Source organism: Schistocerca serialis, chromosome 1, assembly GCF_023864345.2.
Source record: "Schistocerca serialis cubense isolate TAMUIC-IGC-003099 chromosome 1, iqSchSeri2.2, whole genome shotgun sequence".
Taxonomy (NCBI): Eukaryota; Metazoa; Arthropoda; class Insecta; order Orthoptera; family Acrididae; genus Schistocerca; species Schistocerca serialis.
The window spans coordinates 237,851,014-237,866,881 of NC_064638.1; the positions used below are offsets into that span (position 1 = coordinate 237,851,014).

General features: G+C 43.2%; 1 protein-coding gene across 1 annotated transcript in view; it reads left to right on the plus strand.

The window, feature by feature from the left end:
- The window catches only part of LOC126461835 (prolactin-releasing peptide receptor-like), a 580,944-nt gene that overhangs the window by 166,306 nt on the left and 398,770 nt on the right, over positions 1-15,868 (plus strand). The window lies entirely within an intron of this gene.

Below are 15,868 nucleotides of genomic sequence, written 5' to 3' on the forward strand. Positions count from 1 at the left end.
ACTCAGTGCCCAAATATCACAGAAAGGATTGTCCAATTTGATGATGTGCCGTATGTGAAGCATGAGTAACGGAGAAAAATTATGGCTCTCTGGGCCGTCACTGGGCTCCACATCGCCTCGAGCAGGAAAGCGTCAACACATGCGACTAAGAAGGCCGTAGTCCACAAGTTTAATGTGTGTTAATAGTGTCACATTGGCTACAAATTTTACCAGAATTCTACCCCGCACCACCGTGATCCTGTCACACGATATGAAGGTCGTCACACACCCTCTTACCCACATTTTACTCTCCCCGCTGATGCCTCTGCGATGAACTTTGGAATAGTGGTAAGCAGACTTAAAAACACGCGGTGTCCTTACGGATGGCCGAGGAAAACATTTCAGACACACTGACGCTTATAATCGACAAGGAAAGTGGTGAATGAAACAATCCTTTCTTTCGGACATTGATTCCTACACTTTCAGCTGTCGGAAACGACAGTGCACAGTGCGACGAGTAACAGGTCGATGATCTTGACAACCTTCGACACTTCTGCCACCCCCGGATGTTGCGAGCCTTATCGAAGAAGATTATTAGGTTGTATCCCTACTCAAAGTGACCGCACCCCTTCTGTGGTACCGAAGCTTTTGCTCTGGTGTGCAAGCTTGAAACTCTAGAGCCCTTTGAAAACAATTCGGTGAAATTTGTACATAATCCGAAACTGCAAAGGGTGCTTATGTATTTTCAACCTTTCTGTGGCGTAAATACTTGGGGGAGGGGGAGGTGCTGACACTAATACATGCGTGATTAAAACGGCAAAGAATCCCTCCAAGTCCCCCCAGTTTGTGAATACCTTCAGCGGAACCCGGCTACATTTATTGGAACTTTTGGAAGCGTACCTGTACAGAGACAACATGCGCCTGCAGCCAGGCGACGCCTCGACACGTATGCGATTCCAGATGCCCACCTACAGGGCAACTTCCGGCTTGCTCGCCTAGGACTATTTCGCAGCGCGTCTCTGTGGAAGCACATTTCCGGAATGTTGGCGAACTAGGTGGTCTTTGAGAGAAAATTCGTCGAATGGTTTTCAATAGGCTAAAGCGTTTCCAACCTGTACATGAGAGAAAAAACTGCGATACCGCTTCACCTCAAATAGGTGAAAACTCGTTGAATGGGCATTGAGATTCACAATGTCCCTAGAGAGGGTTTGGAACGTCCGTGAGTTTCAGCGTTGTCAAATGTTGTGAAGCACATCGTCCTGTTGCTCACCGCTAAGCGAAATGTCGTTTCCGACTACGAAATGTGTGAGAATCAACGTCGCAAGGAAAGAGGTGATTTCATGAACACTCTTTATGGCAACCCCTATGGCGTTCTCGTATCGATTCCGAGTGGCGGAGTGTCTGAAATGTTTTCCTTGGCTTACGCGTAGGTTGAGCACTTCACGTCTCGGTTATGACCTCCATCACAGAGGAGTAAAAAGAAGGGATGAAACGTGGGTAACACGTGGTGTGGTAAGTCAAAGGTAGTGTTGGGCAGAATTGTGATGACATTTGGCGCCCATGTGACATGATAAATCCACTTCACACGTCACATGAACTTCTGAGCTCTGGACATTTTTTCGCATGTGTCCTGGACACCTTGCTGGTTGAAACGCTGTCGAATCCTGGGGTGACATCAGAGGGGACCACACCTTTACACCGTTAGGGACGAGCCAAATTTCAAATTTCTACGTCGAAAAGAAAGACAACAACGGTATTTCGAGAATCTCATACTTTAATTATGTTGCACAGTACAGACGCAAGTTATGGAGCGAATATAGAAGTGACACGTGAGCAGTATTGGACTGTCAGATGTTCTGTGGACCTTGGAGCACGTCACGATGTATTCGACTTTGAATTCTAAACGGAGCAGGATTCATGGATCCAAGGATACTGGTTTCCGAGGTCAAGAGTGACTGTGAATGATCTTGAATATCACAGAGACAGTGTTTACACATGCATAAACCGTGGTACAGCGTGAGCCTGATTGCCGCCGGTTCCCATGCGACGTGTACTTGGATAGTACGGACATGAAGGATTCAGTAGTCGACGATCGACTCTTCAACCTTTGCTGATAGCTCGACGCAGATCTCAACGACTGGCATAGGCCCGCAGTCCTCGTCAGTGGACCATGGGACAGCCGCGGCACGTGGGATGGCCCTATGAATCCCGTTTACACACGTACCGGACGGTCGGGTGGGGAGCATTGTGGTGCATGTCCCACGAACCTGTGTATCCTGTGTATCAACAAGTTTATGCCCAGGCAGCAGGCAGCGCAGTTACAGTCACAGTCAGGCCCCATTGTCCTGCTGCATTAACAAGCAAAGGGGCACGTTCTTCGTGATAATCAACGTCTCTTTCTATTATTGGGGTATTTTGATGGAGATATTTCAACAGGGTAAAGCAAGATGTAACCGATTTTAAGTTGCATGGAGCAGTGTTCACGATTACTCCAGTGAACTCGCGACCGTGTCTAAGACTATCCGAAATTAGTCCAGTGACACGCTGTCGATATAGTGTAGATTTACTGAAAAGAAACACCAACCACGGGAAATAACTGTCGCGAGGACTGGATTATGTGTGGATCAGTTTATCTCCAGCCCATTTCCAGCACTTCACAGAGTCCGTATCTTGACATGTTACTGCAGTTTTCAGTGCTCGCAGATGACTGGCTCGCTATCACCGTTGCAGTCAGTGTCTTTCCATAACACTTGGACACTCAGTGCGTATTTTATAACCCAACGTCACCAATATTTCGATATTCCTCCGACCGATAAAACACGACATCCTTGTAAGATCAGATATGTTTGTATCCTTACCTATTTTCTGCCTCTGAGAGTAAATCGATTACAAATTACTTTCCCCTAAGAAACTGTCACCTCCAATCGTAAATTATTGTCTTGAATAGATTTAGAAGTTGTATTTATACGAAATTATATCATTTCCGTTTTTGGCGCTACTGTGACTGGCGTAATGACAAGAAATACTCGCATTTCGGAATGTGTGCCACGTAAGTCAAAATACGCAATAATTACGTAAAGGAAATAGCGCTTTGGCTACAATTTAATTAAAATCCTTTGTCAGCATCGTCCATTGCTTCTTCCTTTAGGTTAAATCTGGTTTCGCGTTGACCTTTTGGAAATTTGGTGCCATCGCAAATAGCACATTGAAATTATCTCCTGATTCCAATTTTTCTTTATTTCTTAAAGGACTCTATCTGTTAGGATTCTATCTGACAAAGTATTAGAAACTGTTGACTCTTCTGTCATAGTTTTTCAGACGTTGCTACATTATAGTTGCAGTATGATACTCAAATAACACTTAAAACATTTATTGCAATGAAACTGTACACTTGTCTCCCGATATCACCTAGTAATAGGGGACTGAATCAAGTGCAAGTAATTTCTTCTTAAGTGTGAATGCGCAGTTCCACGGTGATATTATTCGGTAATACATCAGCTGATGCTACATAAAATGCTGTTTGCAGATATCTAGCTCACAGCGTGGACGATGGTAATTATTACATATATACAGAAAAAGGCGCGAAGAAGTTCCTTCTAAGCTTGCACTAGCTGCTAAAGTCAATGTCTGCCACCTGTGAGTAAATCATCATGTCAGTCCAAAATGAACAATGTACTCGGAGGAAATCTACTCGTATTATCTTTCTGCGCCCCATAGTTTTGTTATTGAATCGACTGATCTTTAAAATTCTCTAATTTCAAAATGACGTTAATTTCATCAGTTTCCTCCATTAAAGTGCATTTTATAGTTTCGTTACTTTTAACATACTCGATATATCAGTGATTCGAGCATTGTCAGTGGGAAAAATACTGTTTGTTTCTGTAAGCTAATTTTAATATGTTGTACCATTCTGTACGCAACTGATATAGTGCAATTATTTTCTTTGACCTTTCAAAGTTATGCATGTCCACGCTGGAAGGAAAATCTGTAACAAATGAGCACACGTTGTTAATAATGACAGATCAAGTTTTAGCTGTATTCTTCTAATTTGGTCAAGAATCATTGCTCGAAAATAGTCTCTTCTTCAAATGTAGAGCGACAGAGGCAAAAATACAAGGAAGTTCTTTTGGTTGTCTTGAAATGTGCGGTTTGTTAGTGTACGACATTTAGAGCACTGTACTCCCTTTCATTCACGAGAATCAGTTTCCTGCTCTCCTAAGGTAATAGTTAGTAATTTCTTTCGGTAGTTACTTGTGGCATTGACCAAGAACAGGGATGGGGGCTTTAACATCAAAAAGTACTAAAGCTACATTATTTACTTTCTAGTGATTCCATAAACAAACGGAGGGTATAGATGCGAAGTCTCGTTGGTGAAATACCTTTCATCGACTGCAGGTCCTATACAGAGTGTTGTAACGGGACATCATCCTCTAGCATCACATTTCCTCAACAGTAGTTGTAGATATCAGTATTATTTTTGTTATTTTGGACAGGTCAGTATTATCTCAGTTGCTTTTCTGAAAACTTTTATGTAATTTTATACACAGTATTTTATATTTCAAGCTAAAATTTATGAAAATGAATACCTCTATAAAATGTTTTGGTTTTGACGTTATAATCAGCAAGTTCGGAATGTACAGTTAAAATTATTTTCTTTTTTTTCAGAAACATTGAAATTACGAATTATTGGCACACTTACAATTTGTATGATAATTACGCAATTCTGTATTATTTACTATGTTTGTTTGTGGATTATTTATGAAATAATAATCGAAGTTAATAATCTAACAAACACTAGTAGAATTCACATGTTAAGAAAAACTGTACACCCTTTGGAATATAGTTATTTCCGCAGAGCGTGTGCTGCGTCGTAAGCATGCCTCTGATGTGTCCTGACGTATTTTTGTGTGAACGATGTAATTTAGGCTTTGTTAATGTGAAAAATGAAAATACTCTATGATATACTAAAATATGAGAAATATATCTAAGTAAAAAAGAAAATGCTGCAACAACAACCTTCGGATTTATTTAATTCAAAGAGACCATGAGGACCTGGTCTGACATTTTCAGAATCGCAAAGGATCTGACCCCTAGATAAGAACTGGAGCCATCTCAACACGACAAGCTAAGTAAACTAGAATTTATTGTAATCTTCACCCCTCTCAACTCTTCATAAAAGAAATCGTGTAATGTGGACTGTAGATGGAAGTAGGGGAGAGGGGGTAGATTTCAGTATCCCAGGAGAAATGGTCAGTATTCAGGGAAACGATAGGAACTACCATGCGAAGCAAGGAAGTCTGATAAACCTGGTCTCTAAAATGCGTACCGGAAGAGCTATGAACACTTATTCAGTCGAAGAGATGTGTTTCACAGTAGCGAAATTGAACAACAACTAATAGCTCATAAGATATTGACTTTAGCATCCAAGTCTACAGGACTTTTTTTTCCTTGTTTTGGTCCATACAACTATCTCTCAAAATATGGAAATCAAAGAGTGTAAAAGGTTTGTCTTACAGTATCGCAGATGAAGTCCTCGTACGTCTTAGATATTCGTTTTACGCCCCACGTTTAGTATACTTTTTGCTTCGAATGATCGTTCCTGTCATACCTGTGAATATTAATCACTCCTCTTGCGACAACATATAAACTCAACAAGAGATTCAGTACTGCCTTTAAGGCCATCACCAGCTTCAATGTCTGAGTAAAATATTCTCTGAACATTTTCTTGATATTGAATTTTGTAACAGAACCATGGAGAGCGGCAAAACACAACGGTTGAGAATGGGATATTTTCACAGTTTCTTAACCTAGTCACAACATAACAATCTCTTCCGTCAAAAGCTGTAGGTTTTCTTTGCTATTTTGTGTAGTTTCTAACAGTTATGAATCTACAATTCTCCATAAATGTCGTTCTTGTTTTTTGTATAATTACTGTAGCTAGAAAACGTGTCGCCTTTCCATTCAATGATGCTCGTCTTCACGCATACACGGACTGATTTGTTTTCACTACTCTGTTTGTACACATGCTAGTTTGGACGTTGGAGCTAACTTCAGCGGTTGTTGTTTTGTTTGTGGCGTTTGTCTTGGAAGCGTATCTAAGTCTGAGGCTACAGGAATCTTTAGAGGCTAGAGAAATTTAAAGGTCTCCCTAATGATTAGTTACCTTCCGCTTGGACTCACACAACAAGCTACACAGTAGTAACTAGAACAGTTAAATTAGGCAGGCACATGTGCCTGGTATACGAATGTAATGCCATATCACTTTCTTCATTCCGATAACGTGAATTATGTGGTAAATTACACCGTAACATTGCCGCCATTCGAATGTGTTATTGATTATTATTTTTCGGATATAAAAATTCATCTCAACTACTTAGTAATTTCACTTTATCTCCGAGAGCTCAGAGTGACTAATGTCTCCGATCGTTCTGAAACAGACTGAGGCAATGGTATGAAAAAACTGGTTTTTGTCTTCGCTTCCTGAATTTCAAGAAATTAAGGACATGTTTTTCCTAACAAAGCAAGTAGGTGCCTTTGAATAACTCCACAAGTAAGTCCAACATCTTATGGTTGCAAATGAAGTTGGCATTTGTCTCTAAAACAAATAGTGGAACTTGTGTCAAAAAAAGCCTTTTGAGAAGTCGCGGCATCAGGAAACCATTTATCTGATAATTTTTTCCTAATGTGGAGCCACAGTCATAATACAGGGTGGTCCATTTATAGTGACCGGGTCAAATATCTCGCGAAATAAGCATCAAACGAAAAAACTACATAGAACGAAACTCGTCTACGTGAAGGGGGAAACCAGATGGCGCTGTGGTTGGCCCGCTAGGTGGCGCTGCCATAGGTCAAACGTATATCAACTGCTATTTTTAAATAGGAACCCCCGTTTTTATTACATATTCGTGTAGTACGTTAAGAAATATGTATGTTTTAGTTGGACCACTTTTTTTGCTTAGTGATAGATGGCGCTGTAATAGTCACAAACGTAGAAGTACGTGGTATCACGTAAAATTCCGCCAGTGCGGACGGTATTTGCTTCGTGATACATTACCCGTGTTATAATGGAACGTTTACCAATTGCGGAAAAGGTCGATATCGTGTTGATATATGGCTATTGCGATCAAAATGCCCAACGGGCGTGTGCTATGTATGCTGCTCGGTATCCTGGACGACATCATCCAAGTGTCCGGACCGTTCGCCGGATAGTTACGTTATTTAAGGAAACAGGAAGTGTTCAGACACATGTGAAACGTCAACCACGACCTGCAACAAATGATGATGCCCAAGTAGGTATTTTAGCTGCTTTCGCGGATAATCCGCACATCAGTAGCAGACAAATTGCGCTATAATCGGGAATCTCAAAAACGTCGGTGTTGAGAATGCTACATGAACATCGACTGCACCCGTATCATATTTCTATGCAGCAGGAATTGCATGCGGTTTGGTCATCGAAGCACCATACCATTGCCCGCACGTTCATCGAATCTGACGTCCCCGGATTTCTTTCTGTGGGGAAAGTTGAAACATATTTGCTACCGTGATCCACCGACAACGCCTGACAACATGCGTCAGCGCACTGTCAATGCATGTGCGAACATTACAGAAGGCGAACTACTCGCTGTTGAGAGGAATGTCGTTACACGTATTGCCAAATGCATTGAGGTTGACGGACATCATTTTGAGCATTTATTGCATTAATGTGGTATTTACAGGTAATCACACAGTAACAGCATGCGTTCTCAGGAATGTTAAGTTCACAAAGGTACATGTATCACTTTGGAACAACCGAAATAAAATGTTCAAATGTACCTACGTTCTGTATTTTAATTTAAAAAACCTACCTGTTACCAACTGTTTGTCTAAAATTGTGAGCCATATTTTTATTACAGCGCCATATATCGCAAAGCGAAAACGGGGTCCAACTAAAGCATTCATATTTCTTTACGTACTACACGAATATGTAATAAGAATGGCGGTTCCTATTTTAAAAAATGCAGTTGATATCCGTTTGACCTATGGCATCACCATCTAGCAGGCCCACCATAGCGCAATCTGGTTTCCTCCTTCAAGCTAGACAAGTTTTGTTCTTTGTAGTTTTTTCGTTTGACGCTTATTTCGGAGATATTTAGCACGGTCACGATCAATGGACCACCCTGCATATATCTTTAAAGTCAGTACCGCGATTAGATTGTTTTTTATTTGCAGTATTACATTTGCACGATCTTGATATCGGTTTTAAAGTGCCATTCTCAAGTGTTTTAATGTTATACAGTGCATAAGATTTCACACTGTCGTATTTTTATCTGATTCTTTTTCTGTATAGTGCCACGAATGTACTAGCGTTCCGGTATATGTGTGGAGCAGATAAAAAAACCTTAATAGAGGGAAGCAAAGGATAACATGAGCCAGGAAAAATTTGAAACAACGTGACCCGAAGAGGATAGAACCTGTCAACCTAGACGAAATATGTTTCACGGGATAACGCTTAACGTTACTAATCCCGCTTCTATTTTGATATTCATGGGCACCTGAAGACTGCTGCTTACAGTCGCTGGTATTTTAACACCATATCGCTGTCATTTTCGAAACATTCCTAAACTGAATACAGACAGCCCTCAATAAATATTAACCTCTCTGTAAACCCGTCATCTTTGCCGAAGGAGGAGTAACACATGAAACGCAAATACTTCAATATTTCACCGATTATTATTTAAATACATTCCTACAGTTTGTCACCTAAACCGAGATACTTCATTTTATCTTTAACCAGCAGTGAAGTGCAATGGTCAACATACTTACGCGCGTTGGGGAGAACAAGGGATCAAATATCAGTCTGCCTATCCAGGTTTCTACTATCCATGTTTCCCTAAATGTTTTAAGGCAAACACAAGTATGGGTACTCCAAAAAGAACATGGCTGCCATCCTCATTGTTTGTATTCCTAATATTCCTCCCTTCAGTGCTTTTGACAATATCTTTGGACATCCTGAACGGAAACAGTCAACGTACGCAAACCAAATGCATGTACTTGAATTTATATTTCTTCTAAAATCGGAACACGAACAATATTAATTTATGAATATTCATTTAGGAGTCCTGAAAGATAAATGTTCAGCTGCTGAAACTGGTAACGTGAGTCTTGTAATAATCTCGAATGTCCGTTCGGTAAAAACTGAACTCGGATTATTTTTAGTGCAAACTAAAATGCAAGACACACATTCAAACAGTGTAAACTTGCTTTTGGTAAGATATCTGAAATGTCAAACATAGTTTCAGTATTGAAATAATTTGTTGCAGTCGCGTACATAAGTGAACTCATACTGACATCAGCGTAACTATAACAATAAGCATAATTTTAAATGATTTAATTTTCGTATGAATTACAATAACCCTGATTCAGTTTCTGATAATCTGAATCTAATCAGCGTCATCCAGTACACGAGGGTGTGCTGAAGAATAACGCCTCCGAATGTGTTACATGGAAAGTCTTAAGGCTTTTTAAATAAAACAAGCGATAATAACATTCTACATTTTCATTCTCCATGTCTACGTATTTCCAACCGTCTGCCACTAGAGGGCTCCAAATTATTGCGTGTAACATTGCGGCGCGTAACGTAACAATGTCGGTGCGTGAGAAACAGGGTCCTGTAATGAAGTTTCGAATTCGACGAGTTTTACCACACATGCAGCACCCTCTCCTTCAGCATGACAGCGCCTGACCACAAACGAGCGCTGCGATATCTGCAATAACCCGACACCTTGTGTTTACTGTGTTGCGCCCACATGTAGTAAGCATTGCTTCACGCAGTGGAAAGTGGCAAAACAGAAGCACGCCGGCGAAAGGGGCGTTGTGAAGTAGGCAGGCACAGATAGCCTTGCTGACAGCAGTAGTCTTCCCACAGGCTGACGCAAGGACGCACACAGACCGAGCGCCGAGCGAAGCCTGGAGAGTGCTGAGTAAGGGGAAGTGAGGCCAGCACTCTAAGTTACACTGCAACATACTGCGGGGGTAATAACATAAAAGCTACCACCGAGGGTAAAAAATGTCCTCCTGCCTGATATAAGTAGTGGAGTGCAGGCAGCAACAGACGGAAGCCATTAGGAAGTAGTCCGTGTCCGAATGTTCGATCTACGTACGTGAGGATTCCAGAAGTCTGTTCCAGATCGCAGGAGTCATCCGTTCGCTGCCAGATGTCAACTTCAGCGCTGGAGGTCGGCCCGAGCTCGGTCAGCACCATGGCTAACTAACTACAGCGAGAACTTCCAGCAGGACCAGCCGCAGCGCGGTCTTCGTCACAGGCGCCACCGGAGACTGACGCCCGGACTTCATGGCAGCTGGCCCTACAGTGCATGGTCCGTCCATGACGAGACCTCGTGGACATCATGACTGATGGCTTCCCAGCCGCCGGTGCAGCAGGCATCGGCACCTGACCTCATGGCTATGCAACTCCGTGGACGTGCCAGTACTGGGGCGCCGAGTGGCGACGAGTTCATCTCAACCACAGGGCATCCTGGCTTCAACAGAGCACTGGTGGCCTGAGGCTCTCGAGTGCGATCAGCGGCGCGCGTTGCGCGCATTGTCGGGGAATATACACACCAGCTTCCAGGCGGAGGGATCCGCAGGGCTGGGCAGTGACGATGAGGGAGAAATTGTAAAGAAAGTTCAATAAATAATTGTAAAACTCCACGCCGTCTCAGTCTTCGGCGCAGCCACTATGTCTGCTGCTATCAAGTGGTGCAGAAGTCGTAACAACTGTCATGGATCAGCCTCGACTCAGCCCCATCCGATTTTCATGTTTCCAACACTTAAAGAACACCTTCGAGGTCTCCACCTTGACAGTGATGAAGTGGTGAAAGCAGAGCTGAGATTGTGGCTCCGTCATCTAAGTCAAACACTCTACAGTGACGGTATATAAATAGATCCCTCGGTCGGAAGAAATGTGTTCATCGCCAGCGTGACTATGTTGCGAAATGAATATGTAGACATGAAGAATAGAGATGTACAATGTTCATAACATTTATTTATCCAAAAAGCTTGAGGAGATTTAACATAAAATGTTTTCAACACTCTTTCACTATTATGCTCGTAGATACCGAGAAATATACCACGTCGCTAACTACCAGGAGGATCGAAATGTAGGTCTCCGTCCTGCCGTCTTGTGAAAAATTTTCGATGGTTCTCCTAATTCACGTAGGTGAATATCGGAATGGCTATCTTTCCCTGCCTCAGCTGCATGGTCTCAGCTGCACGGCTCTGAAGAGGTTGGTGTCGACGTGTCGTTGACTGCTTAAGATCACCTCTTCCTTCCTTACATCGCTCCGTTCCCCGCATATTTTGAGAACGAGGCGGCATCGTATCTACACCTATAGCCCAAAGATCGTCTTTGTTATACTCTCAGGCATAATATTCAATCAAGTTACCTTCCATTAGAAATGTATGTCCACTCAACGACTGTGGTACGACTTTCAAATGGTACAGCACAGCAACCAGTCGTCCTTTTTTTTTCAGGTTTTATTAAGCAAATGAAGATTTCGACCATTGCTCAGCTATTGTCAATGCTAAAAAATACGAGAAGCATATAGTCAGGCGATAGTATAAAAAGTTATAACTTGTGACATATGGCTTATACATTACATAACATACCACTGTTTTATGATATCAATGCATGTCATAGTACGTCAGGCCCCTGTTGCTCGTACTTGTATCACAGTTCGTTCAGGACTACTGTATAACGTTCGTAGGCTTTGCGCAGAACACATCTGTTGGTCATAAGCACCCTCTTTTAATTCTTTATTCTGATTACATTCCTTAGCTCCATATGGATAGGAAAGGGCTGCAGCGACACAATCCGCCGCTCTTCAGCTCAGTGGTACAGTTAATAAGAAGAGGAAAACGAGACATATACAAGCCAATAAAGGGCACATCAGAACATAGTAAGGGGAGATATGTAGGGTTAAAATTTACATGTACACGGACACTGTTATGTGGGACAGTTAAAAAAATTAGACACGAATTTAAAAAACACAGTGGGCGATGGGCATGGCACATAAAAAACACTTAAGTCATATACATAAGTTAAAAGTTGGGCACAGAATTAAAACACTCCAGAACGACGACACTTAAAAACCTCTGTACAAGGCGGAGCACACACAACCTAGAGTAAAACCTGCCAAGAGGAATCTGCAGAGGAAGGAAAAAAAGGGGTGAGGAAGGGTCAGCGGAGAAGGGGGGCTGGAGGGGGTGGGATGAAGAGAAAAGGGATGGGGGCGCACCAAGGAGCAGGAGACAGGCGGCATGGGAGATGGAGTGGGAAGGCAAGAGGGAGTGTGGGGACACTGAAGAGGTCCACTGGAAAGGAATGAGTGGAGGAAGGAGGAAAAAACCACTCAGGGGAAGGGAAGAGGGAGTCCTGCAGAATTAGAGGGGGGAAGGAGTTGGTAGGACGGGTAGCTATCAGGGCAAAATCTGTCATCCGCGAGGGGTAAGTGCTAGAAGTTACATCGGGAATGGAGGTGAAAGGTATCGAGATGGAGAGAGAGTGGGACACCATGGTAAAGGTATGACAATGGGCTGGGGGTTGAGTGGATAGAAGACACCAGGAGGTGGGAGGGATCGATTGTGCAGGTGATGTGTATGGATGTATTCAAGGAAAAGGAGAAGATAGTAAAGGGATGAGGTCATAGTGGATCCGTGTGGGGGATGCAGTAGGTGAGGTGGAGTACATCGCATTCAAGAATTTGGAGGGCTTTATAGAATCTGGGAGGGACAGAAATCCAGGTGATACTGGCATACGAAATGATGGGACGAATCAAGAATTTGTAGGTGTGTAGGATGGTGGAAGGATGCAGTCCCCATGTCCTGCCAAACAAGACTTTCAGGAGGTGGAGTCTATTGTGGACTTTTTGTTGGATTGTAAGGAGACAGAGAGTCCAGGTGGGGAGATGGTCTAGCGTAAGGCCAAGGACTTCAGGGTAGGAGTGCGGTGGATAGGATGACCATAAATGGTGAGGTAAAAATCTTGGAGCTGGAAGGAGTGGGTGGTACAACCTATGATGTTTGCTTAGGTTTTGGAAGAGTTAATGCAAAGGAGCCACTAGCTACACCAGGCTGTGATCTGGTCGAGGTGGATTTCGCAGGGGTGTTTTGGAACCGTTGAAGAGTAGGATAAAGGGCCAGGAAGGCGGTGTCATCAGCATATAAGAGAAGGTGAATAGGCAGGGAAGATTTGGGCATATTTGCAGTGTACACCAGATAGAGGAGAGGGGGAAAGGATGGAGCCTTGGGCACGCTGGCGGTGGAATAGAAAGTACAGGAATAGGTATTGTGGATAATGACGTATGAGAGACGACAAGAGAGGAAGGAATCAACTAGATGGACGAAATTGATGGGAAGAGCGTAGATCTTGAGTTTAAAGAAGATCTTGAGATGCCAGAAACAGGCGTATGCATTCTGGATATTCGAGGGATACAAAGGAGGGAAAGAAGATTGGTAAGGTTACAGAGCTGGTGATCAGCTGAGAAGGAAGGCCAGAAGCCAAGCTGGGTAAGTGGAAGGAGGTGGTGCTGATTAAGGTGGTGATAAATACAGTGAGAAAGGATGGACTCGAAGACCTTACTGAACACAGAAGTGAGGCAGATGGGACAATAGGAAAAGGTGGGTTTCAGGAATAGCAGAATGTGGGGAAGTCTTCCACAGTTCAGCTTAAAAGCTAGTGGAGAGGAGGACATCATACAGGGTTGCAAGGACAGCCTCAAAGGAGTGGGGGATTCCTTGAGGTGGCAGTAGGTGACACCATCGTAACCAGGGGTGGTGTTGTGTTTGGAGCAGAGGGTGAGTTTGATGTCGTGTTTGGTAATAGGAGTGTTAATGTGTGAGGAGGAAAATGATCCAATTATAAAAAGTAGGGGAATGGGGGAGGACAGAGGTATCTGTGTGTTCAAGGACTGTGGGAAGAGGGAGTAATCAAAATGGGGATCGTTGGGAATGGAGAAATAGAGGTGGGTAGCTAAATGATTAGCCTTACTGAGGTTTCCACAGAAAGGGCGGTGGTCGTGGAGAAGGGGGTACTGTGGTAAATGCTGGTGGTGAAGGAGTGTATTTCAGTCACAGGTGTGGAGGAAGAAGTGGTAGAGCCTGCGAGTTTCACTGAGAAAGACAGCCTGTGGAGGAAGAGCAGAGTGGTGAGGTTGAATAAATTTGGTAAGAACATGGGCCTCTACAGTGTCAGCGATGGTCTTCTGGAGGAAGGATGAGGCATGGGTGACGTCAGTAGGATGGTGAAAAGTAAGTGGATGGCTTTCAGCCTGTGAGGCATCTCATACTGTGCAGTGGTAGTCATGGATGGACTTCAGAGGGGCAGCAAGGCAGGTGGCAGGAGAGGGGCAATGGGCTGAGGAGATGGTGAGAAGGAGGTGGTTTCTACCAATGTACTCACGGACATCAGCTTTGATACGACCAAGGAGATTGGGGGAAGTGAGGATATCCTGGGTTGTGGCCAGACAGGTGTTTGCTTGAGGTGGCCATTAGCGACTCCACCTTGTGTGAGGGGAAGGGGGTTGTTGGTGTGGTGAAGGAGATAGGGGGGTTGCAGACAACATGGTGAAGTTGGAGGAAGGTTTCGTCAAGGATGCAGGAGTCGACCTAGTGCTGGGACAGGGTACGAATGAAGAAGTATTTGTTGGCAGGGAGATGGCGAATGGCTAGGCATAGGAGACAATACTGTAGGGCAGGATGGGGAAGGAGCGGAGGGAGGAAGAGAGAGGATTACACCAGGGTGTCTAGGTGGGTGAAGTGAGCCTGGTTGTCAGAGTATGTGGCCAAAGAATTCAAACGAAAAATGAAGCAGGTGGCAAGGGAAATCAGGTGGAGGGTGTGAGGGCATTGGAAGGGGTGGACATTCTGGAGGACGATGGTCAGGGACCGGATGATGTATTCATATGGCGCCCTCTATGTGAACTACGTAATATATAACATTCAAAGAAAAGCAGCTATGGTCTCTAGTAAGAGAATGTAAATAGAAAATACACAAAATAAAATACAAGTAAAGTTATTTACAGTAAACGTAGAAGACGCAATAAATTCCACACTCTTTGTGAGGCAATTGTTTTGTTATTCTTCAAAACAGATATGTAAAATCAGATTGGTAAAACATTTCAAAAAATATTTACAAAACACAAGGAGGCACGTGCTGCACGCTGCGATTATTAGAACTGATTTCATTGAAATGTTTTTATCTTTTGAACTATATATCTCCTTATTTAATCATCGTGACTGGCATGTGGTTCCTCTAATTTACTAAATGATTCATAGATGGAACCAAATGTGAGAAATATTTATAGTTGTTGTACTTGCTGTTCCGTTATTGATGTAGAGAGGACTAATATCTGTGCCACTTCAAACAGATTTTAATTATAAATACAATACAACAAGTATGTTTAATTGCTGTTATTAACAGTGTACCCGTGGTCTAGGGGTAGCGTCTTTGGTTCATAATCAAAACGTCTTCGGTGCCGGGTTCGATCCCCGCCACTGTCTAAATTTTGATAAGTAATCAGCATTGGCGGCCGAAGACTTCCGGCATAAGAAGTCAGCCTCTTTCTGCCAACGGCCTTGTCAAAGAGGGCGGAGGAGCGGATATTCAGGGCACTCTCTTATCCTAGAGGTGGGAAATTGCCCCTAAAGGCGGAAGAATCAGCAATGATCAACGACATGAGGATGCAGAAGGCAATGGAAACCATTGCATTAAAGACACGTAACGTGTATCCATAGGACATGTGGCCTGTAATCGAAGAAGTGTCATATGATCTCTCCATTGGCAAAAGATTCCGGAATAGTCCCCCATTCGGATCTCCGGGAGGGGACTGTCAAGGGGGAGGTTTCCATGAGA